This window comes from Ovis canadensis, chromosome 15 (genome assembly GCF_042477335.2).
Source record: "Ovis canadensis isolate MfBH-ARS-UI-01 breed Bighorn chromosome 15, ARS-UI_OviCan_v2, whole genome shotgun sequence".
NCBI classification, from domain to species: domain Eukaryota; kingdom Metazoa; phylum Chordata; class Mammalia; order Artiodactyla; family Bovidae; genus Ovis; species Ovis canadensis.
This window is the reverse complement of record NC_091259.1, coordinates 40,915,626-40,935,417: the sequence shown is the minus strand read 5'-3', so window position 1 is coordinate 40,935,417 and position 19,792 is coordinate 40,915,626. Positions and strand designations below refer to the sequence as shown.

Here is a 19,792-nt window from a genome sequence, read left to right as displayed (position 1 = left end):
AAATGTATACACAGTGGCGTCCCTGGAGGTCCAGTGGTTACGATTGCATGCTTCCATTGCAGGGGGCATGGATTTGAGCCCTGGTTAGGGACACAAGATCCCGCATGCACAGTGATCAAAAAAAAAAAAAAAAAAGTATGTGCAATCAGTATTGTCTCCATTATCTGTGTGATCATGGTGGTGAAATGGCATTATGGCATCTAGAGTATCATTATTTAGCATTAGAGTCTCTGTGGGGCTATGATTTGGAATCAGCCTACAGCTCACTCAATTCGCTTCAGTTCAGTTGCTCAGTCATGTCCGACTCTTTGCAACCCCATGGACTACAGCACGCCAGGCCTCCCTGTCCATCACCAGCTCCCAGAGCTTGTTCAAACCCATGTCCACTGAGTCAGTGATGCCATCCAGCCATCTCATCCTCTGTCGTTCCTTCTCCTCCTGCCTTCAATCTTTCCCAGCATCAGGGTCTTTTCCAGTGAATCAGCTCTTCGCATCAGGTGGTCCAAGTATTGGAGCTTCAGCTTCAGCATCAATCCTTCCAATGAATATTCAGGGATGATTTCCTTTAGGATTGACTGGTATGGTCTCCTTGCAGTCCAAGGGGCTCTCAAGAGTCTTCTCCAACACCATAGTTCAAAAGCATCAATTGTTTGGTGCTCAACTTTCTTTGTAGTCCAGCTGTCATATCCATATATGACCACTGGAGAACCCATAGCTTTAACTAGACTACAGCTCACTACTAACTATGAAATGCAAGCCTTGTCCTTTCTTGGCGTTACCTCTCCTCATATTTTCTAAATATCCTGCCACTTTGCTTTGAGAGTTCATGCAACCCTCATATCCACTTCTGTTTATCTTTGGAGGTTTGCCTGGGAAGATCTTTAGTTTAAATCTCCTCATCAGCGGAATTCCATCTCACTCCTCCCGGAGTTTGCACAGTTATTGGAGCACAGTGGGGTGGGGTGGGCTGGGCAGGATGCAGAGAGAACCACTGCTACGAGGGGAGGCTGAGTTTCAGACACCTCCATTCTCAAGTTGGAATGGTTTTTCTAATAAAAATTAAGAACACATACATTTTAAGTCTGATAACTCAATGGAGTTCTACCATGTGATGGATTAGCTAGCTGGTAGACTAATATGAGACTCTATGAACCGTTTATACAATTGTGTATTTGGGAAAATGCTTTGTGAATTACAAGGACTGACAGACAAATGTATATTTAGAGCTAAACTTAGTTGTGACTTGAGGCCTTTCTTGTCCTGAATATGAGAACCTTTCTTCTAAATTTATTTTGTAGACCTATTTTATACTCAGTGTTGTGAGTAGTGACTGGGTTAGTGTGAGTAGCTGGATGAACACTGATGCTGGGGTGGATGGAAAGGGGAGGGTCCAATTGTAGACCTATTTTATACTCAATGTTGTGAGTAGTGACTGAGTTAGTGTGAGTAGCTGGATGAACGCTGATGCTGGGGTGGATGGAAAGGGAAGGGTCCCATCCTGGTTCTGTCATTTGCCAGCTGTGACACTGGACAGCTACTTATGCTGTTTATTTCTCAAATTCCTCACCTAAATAAAGATGTTGATAATAGAACTCAATTCCCAAGGTGGTTATTGTTAGAAGGAAAAAAAAATAACCAGTTTGGGGAGGGTGGGATGAATTGGGAGATTGGGGTTGGCATATATACACTATTGATACCATGTATAAAATAGATAACTAGTGAGAACTTACTGTATAGCTCAGGGAATTCTACTTACGGCTCTTTGGTGTCCTAAATGGGAAGGAAATCCACAAGAGAGGGGACCTATGTATACGTACAGCTGATTCACTTTACAGTAGAGACTAACACAACACTGTAAAGCAGCTGTACTCCAGTAAAAATTAATTAGATTAAAAATTAGAAATTAATAAAAATTAAAAAGAGAAAACTACAGCTTATATGAAGAGAGTTGTTATCCTGACTTCACACAATATTCAGGCAGCTTTCCATTTTGTTGAACGGATGATGACTGGCTTCGGAGCGAGGACTGTTAAGAGTATGTTCACTGATAGTAGGGAGCTCAGAAATTACCATGGGTGCTTTAGGGGCACATAGGAGTTGACTAAACTGGTATATACATACAGTGGAATGGTCATTGTTGTTTTGTCTCTCAGTTGTGTCTGACTGTGACCCCACAGACTGTAGCCCCCAGGCTCCTCTGTCCATGGGATATCCCAGGCAAGAATACTGGAGTGGGTTGCTGTTTCCTTCTCCAGATCTTCCTGACCCAGGGATCACACCGACATCTCCTGCACTGGCAGGTGGATTCTTTACTGCTAAGCCACGAGAGAAGCCCTTACAATGAAATGTTATTCAAGCATAAAAGGAAACATGACAGTGATACATGCTACCAGTGTGGATAAACCTTGAAAATATTATAGTAAGTGGAAGTCAGTCTCCGAAGCCTCCCTGTTATATGGTTCCATGTGTACGAAATATCCAGGATGGGTGAATCTGCAGAAGCAGAAAGCAGATAGGTGGTTGCCAGGGGCTGAGAGGAGGGAGAGGTAACAGAGTGGTATGAGATTTTCTTTGAAAAAATGATACCAATGTTTTAGAACGAGATAGAGGTGATGGTTACACAGTACAGTAAATGTACCAAATATCACTGAATTTGAAATGGTTAATTTTATGTTATGTGCAGTTTTAAAAAATGCTATGGAAGAAGAAAGCCACCTAAATAAGTTGACTGTCTAGGAAGACTTCCTGACTATAATTTATATACTCTTGGTCATTTGCTAAGTCTGTGAAGACAGTCTGTTTTATTTCCTTACTTTTTTTTTTTGCCTTTTGTAGTCCTATCTTAAGACCTTGGTTTTCTGTCCCTCCATGAAGACTCAGTTTCTGTTTGAGTCACTTCTTTCATTCACTTCCTGACTCACTCATTCACCTGGTGTCCAGGAGAATGACAATTAATAGGTGATCTGGGACAGAGGATAGCTGGCCCTGCTGTGTAACCTTGGCAAGCAACTTCTCTGGTCTTAGGGAGATATCAACGAGATCATTTCTTGGCATTCTTTCAGTTTTAAATTTCTAGATTTAAGAAATAAGGGATGCATTATTAGAGTTACTTTAAATAGTCTGTCAGCTAAATTCTCTGATTCTTTTTACTTTCAATTCATTTATCAATCTAGCTAGACAGAAAAAAAAATAAATTACAGTTAGAATGAGCCTCCTCTTTTTCATTAGACCTCAGTAACGAGGAGAATATTTATCTCCATGACTGGAGTAAAACTTCTTTGACCATGGGAAAACTTTCTTCATTTTTTTTTTTAAGGATTAAAAATGCTCAAGGCATGAAACTCATCTACTTTTCTTAAGGTTTGAAAAGCATAAAAAATGATTTTTTCTCTTTGATTATAATATATTACAAAAAACAGACACTGCAATAACTTAATAGCCCATCAAAACACTATCTTCAAGGGTCATTTAGTATTTCCATGATAAATTGCTATTTTTAGAAGCTTATGTAACCAAACAAAGAATGTGTTCTTGGCTATGGCCATGAAGACAAGTTATTATCGTGGGAGGGACAAAGGAATCTGAGAGGCTCATGAGAGACGGAGCCAATTGCAGGGAACAGTTTATAGAGCGCCCTTTCTTCTGGGTCTCCAGTTTCTGCAATCAGGATAACTCAGTGCCTCTCAGAGCCATTTTCATTTTTGAAGTGCTCTTTCACCATTAGCTAATAAATACTCATCAATGAATTTTCTTCTGCATCTTGGAAGTTGGGGGAAAAAGAAAATCGCTTTCTATCTTGTGAGTATTATTCCCCATGGGGTCTCCCTTCTCATGCTCCTAATGGAAACAAGAAATAAATTATACCTACTTTTCTGAAAGGGCCAAAGACCACCATTCTTTCCATAGAGAGCACCTGGAAATTTGCATCAGATATTAATGACCTTTAGTAACTACCTCACTGTCGTAGCAGAGGAAATGTCTGTCTCCCATTATCACGCTCTATTCTCATGAGGACAGTTGAGTGGAAAGATGCTTTGGGGGGTCTTCTCAGGGAGCTGTGTGTACAGAGTTGAGCTAAGGGAAGGTGGGGTCTTAGCGTGGGTTTCCAATGGACTTCATATCTCCAATTTCTAGGGTCAAAAAGTTATGGTTTTGGAATTTTATTTTCTTTTGTATTATCTATGTTTCTCCTCCCCTATATCAACTTCATTCCATTTAGACTTGGCTGTGAGTTTCAGTTTCTGCTGTGGTGAATTGCACCACATATACGTAAAGCTGCTCCAAGACTTTTCTAGCTGCATGTGGGTTTTGAGGAAGACAATCTGATTTATAGCATGAGCTATGTCTTACTGGGTTTCTGTTGTCTTATGGTCTAAAGTAATGCCATCCAACAGACATAGAATATAAACCACACTATGAGCCATTTATAATTTTAAAGGTTATGGTAACTATCTTAAAAATGAAAATAAAGAGGTGAAATTAATTTTGATAATATATTTTACTTAATCCAGCATATTCAAAAGTTTATTACTTCCATATCTAATCAGTATAAAAGTTGAGATATTTGACATTTTAAAAACCAAACTGATGAATTCTTTTTTTTTTTTTTGAGGTTAAAAAATCTTTATTTGAACTGCATGATTCACCATTATTGGTCACTCTGTTATCCATGAAACTCATTTTTTTTTTTCATGGCAGTTGTGATACCATTCTCTTTTTTTGAACTGTATACTCAATATTTTTACTATTTTAATTTTATCGAAGTATAGTGTTACCAAAATGATGAATTCTGATGTGTCTTTTATACTGACAACATCTTATACAACCATCTCAATTTGGACTAGCCATATTTCATGTGTCTTATAGCTACAGTATTGGACAGCATGTAGTCATAGTAGATGATATATTAACAAATATTTTAAAATTAGAAGTAGTTCTGAATTATTTATTACACGCTGAAGTTCTCATATAAATTGCTGTAAGTTTTGTCTTCAGGGCTTTCTCTTTATAAAGTAATCATTGTTTTATTTTTTTCAGAAATGGGGGGATATTAAAAGATTCTAGTGTTTATCTAGAGGAAAGGGGTTAATGTGTGTTCTCTCAAACCTACCATTCATTCTGGAATTAAGATAGCATCAGTGAATTATGATCCCATCCTCCCTATTTTGCTTTATGTTTTGCTGTACCTTGACCTCAGAACTACCTGTGAGCCAAGAAATGCCAAGACTGTTGATTTTAGATTGAGATCAGGATTTGGCCATGTTTGACTGGAGCCCCGTCTTACATTGTTGCTGTACTTGAAGTGGTTTGCACACACAATCTTAGTTTTTTGGTGCCATCACCCTCCAAAATAATTTTCTGTGCTTACTTTTTTTTTCTTTTTTTTGATGGATATAAACTTCATTTTTTTAAATGTAAAAATGATTTTATTTATTTTTATTTCTGATTGCACTGGGTCTACATTGCTTTGCTCTCCCAAGTTGTGGCGAGAGGGGGCTACTCTTTGTTGTGGGGTGCAGGCATCTCATTGCGGTAGCTTCTCTTTCTGTGGAGCACAGGCTGTAAGCAAGCAGGCTTAATAGCTGTGGTCATGGGCTTAGTGGCCCCATGGCATGTGGAATCTTCCTGGACGTGGGGTTGAACCCACATCCCCTGCATTGACAGGAGGATTCCCATCCACTGAGCCACCAAGGAAGTCCTTTCTGTGCTTATTTTTCTGTGGTTGTGTTCTCATGACAAAAAAGTATACTTTGTAGACTTGTAGCTTCTCACCTTAACTGAAGGAATTCCAGTGGGCAGCAGCCACAACCAAAGGAGGCAGAGACACTAAAGTGGCTACAAATCACTTCCCAAAGGCTGGGCATCCCCATTTCTGGGCCAGGTGTCTCATTCTGAGGGAGAGGGATATCACAAATAATTGGTCTGTCTCTCATTCCATTGGCATTTCCATCCGTCTACATAAGAATGATGGTTAATGGCGATAACTATTTATCCTTGAACATCAACAAGGAACTGTGGTGGGTGTGACGAGAAGCGAAATGGAGGTGGCATCCTCCTTGCCCCTGAAGAGCTTAGCCTGATCGCAAAGAAGAGATGACACACGGAGTCCTAGTTGAGGTTCTCAGGTGTTGGAGCCGAGGTATCACAAGGGTATGAGGTGACCCTGAGGTCCTGAACAGGGGGTCCCAACCTCCAGAATCTAATGCCTGATGATCTGAGGTGGAGTTGATGTAACAGTAATACAAATAAAGTGCATAATCAATGTATTGTGCTTGAATAATCCCCAAGCCCCTGCCCTGGTCCTCAGAAAAACTGTCTTCCACAAAAATGGTCCCTGGTGCTAAAAAGGTTGGGGACCACTGCTGTCAGATACAGTGAACAAGCATTTATTAAGGACTGTTTCATGCCAGGAGGCTGTCTAGGTGTCAGTGACAAGGTGAAGACAGTCTTTTTCCTACCAATATCCTAATCTACTGTGAGATAAGGGTGAAAAAACCACCTGCAGTGCCATGGATATGATATAATGGAAAATATATTATATAGTTAATGGAGAATATATTTTAATTATATTATATATAATATATCACATGGTATAATGTGATATAATGGAGAAACAGAACTACAGAAAGACAGAGGAAGCGGAGAGTAAGACCTCCAGTCTAGGCTGTGGTCTCGTCTTCAGAGGTAAGGATAATGGGGCTGACTTTCAACACAGGAGTTCACGGGCAGGAAAGGGAGATGGAAGCAGCCTGAAGAGAAAGGGGTAGGAGGGAGGGTGAAGGTGGTTCTGGAGCTGGTGAGCCCTGGAGAAAAGTCACACCTGGGCACGTTGTGATCTCAACTGTCTTAGGACGTTTGATTCAAATGCTGCTTGTGTTATGTTCATGGATGTTGAAAAAATTATTAAAAGTTCCTAAGGATGGATAATTCATTTTTTCATGATTATTTAACAAGTACCACATCAAGGACTGTTTTGGTTTTAGTTGCTATAATAGTGAGGATCCATGTCATGGTGGTTAAGAGCAGACTCTGGAAGTTGAAGTGTATATAGATTCACATCCCAGCTCTGCCAGTTAAAACTGTGCTACTTAGCCCCTCTGTCCTTCAGTGTCTTCATCTGTAATAGGAGAAATAATAATAGCACCTCCCTCAAAGATGGTTCTTAGTCATGAGTTAAGATTTTGGAAGGGCATAGAAGAGAGTCTGCTTCAATATAAGTATCCTAAACGCTTGTTAAATGAAGGCACTACACAAAGTTCTAGTGGCTGGTGATGGCAGAGAGTTTTCTGGGTGAGTGGTGTGTGATCAGGACATTGTGTGTGTGCATGTGTGCGTGCGTGCGTGTGTGTGTGCGTGTGCGTGTGCATGTGTGTGTGTTTGATAGAGTGAATTTGTTTGTTGTCCACCTGGTCTGAATTCATCCATGATGTTCACTGACATGAACGGCGATTGCCGTAGGCAGCCCTGCCCTGGGACTGTACATGTTTTATATTTTACTTTAGCCTGTGCTATAAAAACACTTTTAGTTCAGAATATCTAAATGATCCACTTCAAAAAAAAACTTGCATATAAAATATTCAAAATGCAGCTCTCGTCTTAGAGAATATGTGAGAATATGTATACACCAGTACTGGGTCATATATGAAAATAGCACTTTTGTAAGTAAAAGCAGAACCATGTCGTGTCTCAATGATTGATTTACACTCATAAAATTGATAAGAAAAATTACAAATAGGCATAAAAGTAAAGAGAATAGTGTAGTGACCCCTCATGTACCCCATATTTAGATTTTAGCTCTTCTTTTGGGGGGGAGTGTTTTAAAGTAAATCCCAGAAAACATGACATTTGAAACCATTAAATGTTAGATTAGGCATTTTGAAAGTTTGCTTTCTTATACAACCACATTATCCAAAGCAATAATTTTTTTTGATACATCCCATCTGTAGTCAAAACTCCCCACCTGCCCCCAAATGTGGAGAAGGCAATGGCACCCCACTCCAATACTCTTGCCTGGAAAATCCCATGGATGGAGGAGCCTGGTAGGCTGCAGTCCACGGGGTCGCTGAGAGTTAGACACGACTCAGTGACTTCACTTTCACTTTTCACTTTCCTGCATCGGAGAAGGAAATGGCAACCCACTCCAGTGTTCTTGCCTGGAGAATCCCAGGGACGGCGGAGCCTGGTGGGCTGCCGTCTCTGGGGTCGCACAGAGTCGGACACGACTGAAGCGACTTAGCAGCAGCAGCCCCAAATGGCTTTATAGAGAGTTTACTTGAATCAAGATAGAAACAAGACCTACCCAGGGCATTTGGTTATCAAGACCCATATGTTTCTGTTAATCTCGGATGGTCTAGATTTCTACTTTAGTTTGAGAGGGTCTTTGTGTGATGGCCTCCAGGTCAGAGACCTAGTTGATGCCAGGTGACAGACACGACCAAGTTCATCTTAAGTAGAAATACTTCTGTCAACAAAGGTAAATTATAATTCTCTCACGACCAGCTTTAAAACACTGTGTTTATCTGTTTATGGCTGCGCTGGGTCTTGGTTGCTACGCACATGCTTTCTCTAGTTGCAGCAAGTGGGGGATACGTTTTCTGTGGTGCACAGATCTGTCACTGCAGCGGCTTCTCATTGCGGAGCACGGGCTCTCGAGCACGGGCTCAGTGGTTGTGGCATGCGGGATCTTTCCAGACCAGGGCTTGTCCCCTGCATTGGCGGGCAGATTCTTAACTGCTGGACCACCAGGAAAGTCCCTTACAGTCAGTTTTAATGTCAACTGTAAGTATTGTAGGCAGGGGACCAGGGACCAGGAATGAATGAGACAGGATCCCTGGGCTCAGCAATCAGGCAGCATTTCTGCTCTTTGACCTACCAGAGGATAAGGTCTTGTGGGCGAGTGGCGGGTGTGGCTGCCCTCTCATACAGTGCTGCAGATTCCTGCTTATGGCTTTTCTTTGCATCAGACAACTGAGAAGGCTGGAATTTACAGCTCGGTGGGAAAGGTTCCCTGGTGATTAGAGACAGGAGGTGTGGGGTCTGCCCTCCATCCTGACACACTCTCTCTTTGGGACACACTGTCAGATGTTTCCTTCCTCCGTGATTATACGTTGTGTCGGGCCTCCACACGTATGCCAAGCCCTGGATAGCATTTGAGAGAGGGTTAATATTTCCCAGGAAGTGGCATTGTAAACAAAGCACACCTGAAATGTTAATATTTCCCCTCTTAGGTCTTGGCTTTATGTATGCCTTCCTTCTTCTAACTTGGAAGGAATTGCTGAAGGTGGTACATTTGCTGTGAAGGAAGGAGAAAGCTCCCCCTGCCCATCCCTTCTCAGGAATATGTACGTTAGGGAGAAAGCATGTTCCAGACACCAGAGGTGGACCAGGAGAATGTGGAGAGGAGCTAGGCGGTGGTGAAAGCCAGATCTGAGAACTGGAAGGAACTGGTGTTGAGTTCTTCCCTTGTCACTCAGCAGATGTTTTAACTTGAGCAAATTTCTGAACTTCCTTGAAATCCATTTTCTAATCTGTAAAATGGGTAGTATGATGCCTTTTCCATATGGTCTGTTTTGAAGATAAAATAAAAGGTTATGTTTTTTTTTTCAGTCGCTAAGTTGTGTCCGACTCTTTGCAACCCCATGGACTGCAGCACGCGAGGCTTCTCTGACCTTCACCATCTCCTGGCATTTGCTTAAACTCACATTAATTGAGTCGACGATGCCATCCATCACATTCTCTGTTGTCCCCTTCTTCTCTTGCCTTCAGGGTCTTTTCCAATGAGTTGGCTCTTCCCATCAAATGGCCAAAGTACTGGAATTTCAGCTTCAGCATCAGTCCTTCCAATGAATATTCAGGGTTGATTACCCTTAGGATTGACTGTTTTGATCTTACTGTCCAAGGGACTCTCAAGAGTCTTCTCCAACACCACAGTTCGAAGGCATCAATTCTTCGGCCCTCAGCCTTCTTCATGGTCTGACTCTCATATGACTACTGGAAAAAATCATAGCTTTCACTGTATGGACCCTTGTTGGCAAAGTGATATCTCTGCTTTTTAATGTGCTGTCTAGGTTGGTTATAGCTTTTCTTTCAAGGGGCAAGCGTCTTTTAATTTCATGGCTATAGTTGCCAACTGCAGTGATTTTAAATAAAGTCTGTCACTGCTTCTATTTTTTTCCACATCTATTTGCCATGAAGTGATGGGACAAGATGCCATGATCTTAGTTTTCTGAATGTTGAATTTTAAGCCTTCTTTTTCATTCTCCTCTTTCACCTTCATCAAGAGGCTCTTTATTTCCTCTTCACCTTCTGCCATTAGAGTGATATCATCTGCATATCTGAGGAGGTTGATATTTCTCCTGGTAGTCTTGATTCCAGCGTATGCTTCATCCAGCCCAGCATGTCACATGACATACTCTGTATATGAATTAAATAAGCAGGGTGACAATATACAACCTTGACATGCTCTTTCCCAGTTTTGAACCAGTCTGTTGTTTCATGTCTGGTTATAAATTGCCTCTTGAGCTGCATACAGGTTTCCCAGGAGGCAGGTAAAGTGGTCTAGTATTCCCATGTCTTTGGGAATGTATACCATAAAAGTCTGAGGCCATTCATTTTTAGTCTGAAAAAGACTTGGAAATGAACACTTTCAGAATCATTGCAGTTCTCCAATAGAGAGGACAGTCCCCTACCTCCCCCGCTACCCCGGCTCCCACCACCCAGACCCACATGTGCATGTGTGCTAGGTCACTCAGTTGCAACTCTTTGTGACCATATGGACTGTAGCCCACCAAGCTCCTCTGTCCATGAGATTCTCCAGGCAAGAATACTGGAGTGGGTTGCCATTTTCTCCTCCAGGGGATCTTCCCGACCCAGGGATTGAATCCATGTCTCCTGCCTTGCAGCCAGATTCTTTACCATTAGCGCCAGTGAAACACCTGTACGCTTTCTGTCTATGCACATGCATACCCCGTAGCCTCACTTCCGTTCACTTTTTGGTCCTCTGATCTTTGTTATCTAGGTTAGAAGAAGTAGTTAGGGAAAGTGAATTGAAAGTTGTATGTTACAGGTTTTAGGCCTTAAAAGATGGCATATCATCAGAGAAATATATCCTTTCTTCTAAGATGCCTGTAGAGTTACTTTGTGTGGGGGGGACAAGTCCCCCTTCTCCTTTCCAACTCTACCTCTTTAAGTTTCATCCATTATCTCATTTATTGAAATGAACTTCATTTGGGAATGAGAAAGTTTTGGCATAGCTAGGAGCTTTTAATGGAAATATGAGAGAAGACATCTCTGACATATATAATATGTTCAATATGTTTCCATATATTGCACAATCTCTGATGTGTTACCCAAGATTCATAATGACAGATGGGGCTGAGTAGAAGCAGGAGCACTCCCCAAGTGGGAATGTCTTTAGAAACCAGCACTCCTTCCAAGGTGCTTTGAGCTATTCTGAGCAATTGGGGTTCAACACATTCACCCCCAGCCAGAGCAGGTTCTGCCAACACACTGCCTGTGGGAGCTTTGTTGCCTAGCATTTTGCTCCAAACAAGAGTCAAGCCAGGCAGCAGAGTCTTAGAGAAACCTAGAGCCGGAGGATTGAGTTCCTGTTTTCAGCTGTGTGACAAGTTACTTGACTTTTTTCAACCTGTGATTCTTCAGCCATAGAATGGGGATGAGAAGCAGTTTCTGTTCATTTTCCAGCTATGAAATAAGTGATGAGAAATTTTTGAGAGAATGGTGGAGGTTATGAAAGTCTCGATGTTCTTTGCAGCTATCCTTTTTATACATCTAGAGTGGAAATATTGGGCTACCCAGATGGTGCTGGTGGTAAAGAATCCATCTGCCAAGCAGGAGACACAAGAGACGTGGGTTCAGTCCCTGGGTGGAAAAGATCCTCTGGAGAAGGAAAGAGCAACACACTCCAGTATTCTTGCTTGGAAAATCTCATGGACAGAGAAGCTACAGTCCATCGGGCTGCAAAGAGTCGGACATGACTGAGCACACAGCAGAGTGGAAGTAATTAGGAGGGATGTTTCTTTCTTGTCTTATTTGACTCTAATCTAATCTGATCATTTGATGACTCAAGATTTCCTCAAATGCAAACCGCACATTCTAGAGTAATGCAAAAATTTTATTTGGGGGTGAGAGAGATGAGCATTAAAGAGATTTGGCCATATAATGTGGAGTTAAGAAAATTGTAAAAACACCTAAGTGAAAATACAGGGTATGAACAATAGCTGTACAGTCATTTGCAGTGTTTTCCTGTATAGTCATTCTAAAAGCATCTTTTACTTTCTTATTTTTCCCTCATCCTCTCTGACTCATGCTACAACAGATCTGAATCTATGGAATATTTTATATGCCATCTTTCTTAACCACATTCTATGAGCTTAAACTGTTTATCAGAAACTGCTTTTTTTAAAAACAAAACATTTATTTTTGACTTGCACACAGTCTAATTGCCTTTTTTCACCACGCCCATACATTGTGCTGACAGAGCCTTGTTTTTTTTTCAGCATAGTTTTCCTATCTAGGGTGTGTTCTTGTTATTGTAGTAAGATAGATAAAATGCCTACGTAAAGATGTACTCGGGCTGAACCCAAGTATATTCCCGGATTTATGGCTTGTTAAAGTAGAATAGAACCAAGCTGTCTTTGGAGCCAGTGCCTTAGCTTTGCAGATGAGACAGGAAGGATTTAGAGAAAGAAAGTGCCTGGGTGTTATAGGGCTCATGATTCATCAGGGGAACACATGCCTTTGAAAGGGAATAGCTACCAATGACAGAAATCCTAGGATGTCTCCTTGGGTTAATTTAGGATTTTATTTATTTTTCTATTTTTTTCCTGGAAATACCTGGGGCCACTGGAAGTATAGAAAATTAAGGATATTATCTTGTTTCTCTGAACGAATAAGAATATTCTTCAAACTGGGAAAACATTATCCTGTTGCAAATTGCAAATCAGAAGATAACTATAACAGGCAGCTTTACTGGATGGTCTCATTCCTCTGGAAACTGTACAGTCAAATGACTATATATATTTTTTCCTTTTTGCATTCTTGACATGCCTACCAGTCTGATCACTCCTTGCTCCCCACAGCATACCTTCTCTGCCTCTCCCTTTCATCCGGCCTAAACACCCATTGCAAACACATCCTTATGTGCTGTTGTCAGCTGCCTTTTGTTCTCATCGGTCCTACGTGTGCACGCTCAGTCGTGTCTTACTCTTGGCAACCCCGGGGACTGTAGCCCGCCAGGCTCCTCAGATCTGATCTCAGCCCATCTCCAAAGGCCTGACTTGGCAGTCTTAAACTCCGTTCTGCCTGTGATTCTTAGACTTGGTGTTTGGCCTTGGCCTCCATGGAGTGTGGATATTAATGTGTTCAGTAGACGAGGAAGTGGGGCTCAGTGAGAACAGAAAGCCTGAGCTCTCAACTGGAGGCAGGAGCTCCTCCAGCTGGGGCTTGTTGATTCAGGGGCCAAGCTGCCGTTCATCACAGAATCACAGCAACAAGATGTGCCCACAAAGGGAGGCTCTTCATGTCAGGAACAATGAGTATGTTCTCACCAGCTTGCCTGCATTAGGGAATCCTGCAGTGGCAGTAAAATGCAAGGGACTTCACTCAAGGGAACACCCCACCACATGTCCAGAACTTTTCATTTTAGGTCCTCAGCCACTCACCATGCCCCAGCCACGGTCTAATCCTCTTTTCCACTCATCTGATTGCCCACGCCTGTGGTGCACACACCTCCCTCTTCTGAGCGAGCGCACTATTCACTGTCTGTAAGACCTGAGTTTTCCTCTTGCTTTACCTTTGTTTCTCCTGTTCAGTTTGAGCACCAACCTTTCAGATAATAATCCCTTCTTTTGCTTCTAGAAACTTCTTCCACAGCACCTCCCATTCAGGTGACGTTTAATTCCACTCCTTTTGGGTAGATTCAGGGAAGTATATACATTGATCCTAAATCAAACTGTAGATACTCTTTTAGAGGGGTGTGTGTATGTTTGTGTTTATGCATATAAATGCAGCTTTAGAGTAGTGATTTAGCTCCTGATTAATACAAAACAGGCATAGAATCTCAGCATTCTATCAGTGGATGGAGTCCTTGATCAGTTCAGTTCAGTTCAGTTCAGTCGCTCAGTCATGTCTGACTCTTTGCAACCCCATGAATTGCAGCATGCCAGGCCTCCCTGTCCATCACCATTTCCTGGACTTCACTGAGACTCATGTCCATCAAGTCAGTGATGCCATCCAGCCATCTCATCCTCAGTCGTTCCCTTCTCCTCCTGCCCCCAATCCCTCCCAGCATCAGAGTCTTTTCCAATGAGCCAACTCTTCCCATGAGATGGCCAAAGTACTGGAGCTTCAGCTTTAGCATCATTCCATCCAAAGAAATCCCAGGGTTGATCTCCTTCAGAATGGACTGGTTGGGTCTCTTGCAGTCCAAGGGACTCTCAAGAGTCTTCTCCAACACCACAGTTCAAAAGCTTCAATTCTTTGGTGCTCAGCCTTCTTCACAGTCCAACTCTCACATCCATACATGACCACAGGAAAAACCATCGCCTTGACTAGATAGACCTTAGTTGGCAAAGTAATGTCTCTGCTTTTGAATATACTGTCTAGGTTGGTCATCACTTTTCTTCCAAGGAGTAAGCGTCTTTTAATTTCATGGCTGCAATCACCATCTGCAGTGATTTTGGAGCCCAAAAAAATAAAGTCTGACACTGTTTCCACTGTTTCCCCATCTATTTCCCATGAAGTGATGGGACCGGATGCCGTGATCTTTGTTTTCTGAATGTTGAGCTTTAAGCCAGCTTTTTCACTCTCCTCTTTCACTTTCATCAAGAAGCTTTTTAGTTCCTCTTCACTTTTTGCCATAAGGGTGGTGTCATCTGCATATGTGAGGTTATTGATATTTCTCCCGGCAATCTTAATTCCAGCTTGTGCTTCTTCCAGCCCAGCATTTCTCATGATGTACTCTGCATATAAGTTAAATAAGCAGGGTGACAATATACAGCCTTGACGTACTCCTTTTCCTCTTTGGAACCAGTCTGTTGTTCCATGTCCAGTTCTAACTGTTGCTTCCTGACCTGCATACAGATTTCTCAAGAGGCAGGTCAGGTGGTCTGGTATTCCCATCTCTTTCAGAAGTTTCCCCAGTTTATTGTGATCCACACAGTCAAAGGCTTTGGCATAGTCAAGAAAGCAGAAATAGATGTTTTTCTGGAACCCTCTTGCTTTTTCCATGATCCAGCAGATGTTGGCAATTTGATCTCTTGTTCCTCTGCCTTTTCTAAAACCAGCTTGAACATCAGGGAGTTCACAGTTCATGTATTGCTGGCTTGGAGACTTTTGAGCATTACTTTACTAGCATGTGAGATGAGTGCAATTGTGCGGTAGTTTGAGCATTCTTTGGCATTGCCTTTCTTTGGGATTGGAATGGAAACTGACCTTTTCCAGTCCTGGGGCCACTGCTGAGTTTTCCAAATTTGCTGGCATATTGAGTGCAGCACTTTCACAGTGTCATCTTTCAGGATTTGAAACAGCTCAACTGGAATTCCATCACCTCCACTAGCTTTGTTCATAGTGATGCTTTCTAAGGCCCACTTGACTTCACATTCCAAGATATCTGGCTCTAGGTTAGTGATCACATCATCATGATTATCTGGGTCGTGAAGATCTTTTTTGTACAGTTCTTCTGTGTATTCTTGCCACCTCTTCTTAATATCGTCTGCCTCTGTTAGGTCCAGACCATTTCCGTCCTCTTCAGCAAACGTGAATTTTGTACCTAGGTCTGCTACTCTCCTTTGCTGTGTGACAGAGGACAGTCACAGTCTCCATGAAATCTTAGCTAAAAACTATGGAATCAAATTATTTGACACTGGCATCTTTAACCGATTTTGTCCATGTAAGGTAGATCAACTTAGCATGATCTGGAAATAACATGTATAGGAATTTATTATAGAAATAGTTAAGATATCTTAACCACCCACTGCAGTGATTTTGGGAGACCTGCAAGTTTGATTCAGTGGAATAAGATAGACGTGTTCATGGCTAGTAAGTAGAAGGTCAGAAGACCCAGAGGAGATACCTCATTAGCTATTATTGAAGATACTATTCATACATTTGGCTGATGTTGTTGACATGTTGACTTTCTGAGAAAATATTCTTCCAGCAGCACTTTACTGGCATGGGCTATGTTTTAAAGATATTTGGCTTTTCTCACATAAACCCAGTTAACTGTCATATTCTATCTTTCCAGGAATAACCAAATATGAGGTTGGCCAACAGCCAGTTTGCCAAGTCTTGGAGGATAATAGCTTATTATCTATCAACAGCCTTCTTTTAAAATCTCTTTATTCAATCCTGGCAGTACTTGTGATGCAGAGGTTATTTATAAGGCTGTGAATAAACGTCTTATTTTGGGTGTGAGCTGCCCTGAGTAGCCCTAGTCATTTAATTTTTCTGTTCAACAGCTCATTGTTGCTGTAGATGACCAAAACATGGACTCTCTTTCGACTCTTTGCTGAAACTCTCATTATTGTCTGAGAGCTTTGATATGTCTGACTTGCTGAGTGGTTAAGAATGGTCCAATGCAATCTTAGGTATATCCTGCAAATACAAATAAATAATAGGAAAATGTATTTAGTCAAATTTGATAGTTCAGATTCACAGGCAACAGTATTATAATAAATTTAGGTTTCTCTTCTGTAAAAAATGACCTCCATATTTAAGAGGAAAATCTGCTTTCAACAACTTCAATGAGAGGGTGATTTTTTTTTATCTTATAAAGCTTATTTGAACTAGCATATTAATGATTTATGAGCCAATAAGGGGACAATACAAGGGATTACATTTCTTTTGAGCTGTACAAAGTTGTAAAAAGCTTAGAGAAAAAGGACTTCTTTCAAGATAAATGTTTGTTGAACTGATTTATTGCACCCTTCTAAATGCTCTTGGATGAAAAGTTCATATCTAAACTCATTGTTTTATGTTGTTAAGTTTTCTAGAAGATGGGTTTGAAACCTGAATGAACATAGATTTAGCCATAATGCCTAGCCTTGATAATTCCAGTTGAGAATGTAGACACTGTGATTTTAGGGCAAGAAAGAATGGCATTCAATTTAGCGTTGTGGCTCCCTACGAAAAAAGGAAGAACCATGTGATCAGTCTTCTCTGTTTTGAATCTACTTGCATGATCTCACAATTCAATGAATATTTACTGAGTGCCTTCTATGTGCTATTACATGGCTGCATTGTAGCTATAGTAATAAAGAAGAAATGCAGTCTCTGCCTTCAAGGAGTTTATAGTCCAATGGAAGGGTCTGGACAAGGAAACAGAATATTAAAAGGCAGAGTTGCCACCAGAGGCGAATAGGATGGTTCTGGAATTTGTGGAGCATAGTCATGAGGGGCAGGGAAGACTTCTGGAAGATGGGCAGTCTGGGCTGAGCCCTGAATGGTGAGTAAGTTCTTACAGGTTAAAGGTAGAAGTGGAAGAAGATTGTTGAAAACAGAGGAAGTAATATGTGTGAAAGGCTTCAGATGACAGAGGAGGGGACTACAGCAGAAAGGGCAAGGGGTAAACGATCTTCCTCAGCTGCTTTTCATCATCATCAAAAGAACACCTTCCCTGTGGGTCAGTTGTGAGGCTCTGTGAGCCGTCATAGAGCGCATGCTTATCAATGGTTCCCTACTTTGAAAATGTTGTTCAGCTGCTCAGTCATGTCCAACCCTCAGCGACCCCATGGACTGTAGTTCACCAGGATCCTTTGTCTATGGGATTTCCAGGCAAGAATACTGGATCGAGTTGCCATTTCCTTCTCTACCCTCCAAAAGTACCTTCATTTAAAAAATTTTTGCACATGTGTTATTTAATTCTCACGGTAAACCTGTGAAATAGATCACATTATCTGGCTTTATAGATGAGGCTCCGAGGTGTGATAACTTCACCAAAATTACTTGAGTAATGAGCTAGAACTGAGTCTCGAGTAGCTTGTTTTCTTTCCTACACGGCCTTGCATCCTCATCTTCTCCATCTTCATCTGCCTAACAGTGGTCACCATTGTTAACAAAGCCTCTACCGTTGGTCAGATACTACCAAGCACTCTACAAATATGGGGCCACATAACCCTCATAACAACCAGGATCATCTGGAGAGGAGGAACCCATGTTCTTTTCACTCATCCTATCACCTATTTTGTGAAGAAGAGAGCTCACCCCTCTTCTGCCTTCAAACACAGTTGGAAAGCACTGATTTGTGGGGAGAGGGAAGGTTATTTAATAACAATTCCTTATATGAAGACGGAGGTCTTTTATCTTCTGAATACCATGCATTGTATAACCGATCAAGTTTTCCTCTTTGATCGACTGCTGGCCAGTTTTGAGCTAAATTTGTACGCACCTCTCTGCCTGAGCTATATTTGCACCTGCCTCTCCCCATGTCCCCTGCAAATCCATAGGTCTTTTTGGAATGTATTTTTGTATTAGCTCCACTCCTGTTTCTGTTTTATGAGATTAGTCTTATTCTTTCTCTTTTTTTCTCCCACATCTAGTTCATCTTACTGTTCCTGGAATAAAGCAGGGCATAAATAATTAAAATGTCATTAAATTACCTGAACATAGCAGGAATTTAAATGTTCTGCTTTGTTGTTCTCTGCTGCTGGAGGGTGAGTTTGTCCACGTCATTTCACTCCCTCCTCCCTAGGACCACAGTTTTTGCTTGTGAGTTGGCAGTCCAGGATTTCAGGTGCTCAGGGAGCAGGGGACAGAGTCTTGGCTTATCAGTCAGTTCAGTTGCTGAGTCGTATCCGACTCTTTGTGAACCCATGGACTGCAGCACGCCAGGCTTCCCTGTCCATCACCAACTTCCGGAGCTTGCTCCATCTAGTCGGTGATGCCATTCAACCATCTCATCCGCTGTCTTGGCTTATAGTGGCCCCAAATCTTTGCCAATAAACTTAGCCTAATTAGCCTTATATTAATATTTTTTTTTTCCTCTGATGCTCACTATTCACTTACTCTTCAGGTTTGCCTTGTCTTTATAAATAACAGTAGCTTTTTTTTTTTTTCCTTTTAAACAGATAAGCTTAAGGAAGAAGTCAAAGCTGTAACATCCTGTGTGCTTTCACTCTGGAAAGATGTACATGTAATTTACTGTAATTTAGAATGAATGATACGATGCAGTTTAGTAGATTTCTCCAAAAGTGGAGCATCAAAAATATACTGTATCTGCAAATGAACTTATTTATAAAACAGAACCAGACTCATAGACTTAGAGAACGAACTTATGGTTCCTGGGGGGAAAGATGGGGAGAAGGGTTAGGGAGTTTGGGATGGACATGTACACACTGCTATATTTAAAACAGATAACCAACAAGGACCTACTGTATAGCGTAGGCAACTCTGCTCAATGTTATGTGGCAGCCTGGATGGGAGGGGAGTTTGGGGGAAAATGGGTACATGTATATCCATTCAAAGGACTGAGTCCCTTTGCTATCTACCTGAAACTATCACAGCATTGTTTTTTTTTAATATAAATTTATTTATTTTAATTGGAGGTTAATTACTTTACAATATTGTATTGGTGCACTATCACAGCATTGTTAATTGGCTATACTCCAATAGAAGATAAAAAGTTTTTTAAAAAAGTATAAAAAGAATATGGTAAGTCTACAGGCACTCATTTGAAAATAAATTTTAAAATGTTAAAAACAATACTGTATCTGATGGAAAATAAGAAACATATTTCTTGGAGATGTTTGCCTAAATCAGTCAAATAATATTGTAC

At 41.3% G+C, this 19,792-nt stretch overlaps 1 long non-coding RNA gene across 2 annotated transcripts in view; it reads left to right on the top strand.

The window, feature by feature from the left end:
- Nucleotides 1–19,792, top strand: part of LOC138420786 (uncharacterized) — a 291,089-nt gene that overhangs the window by 15,166 nt on the left and 256,131 nt on the right. The window lies entirely within an intron of this gene.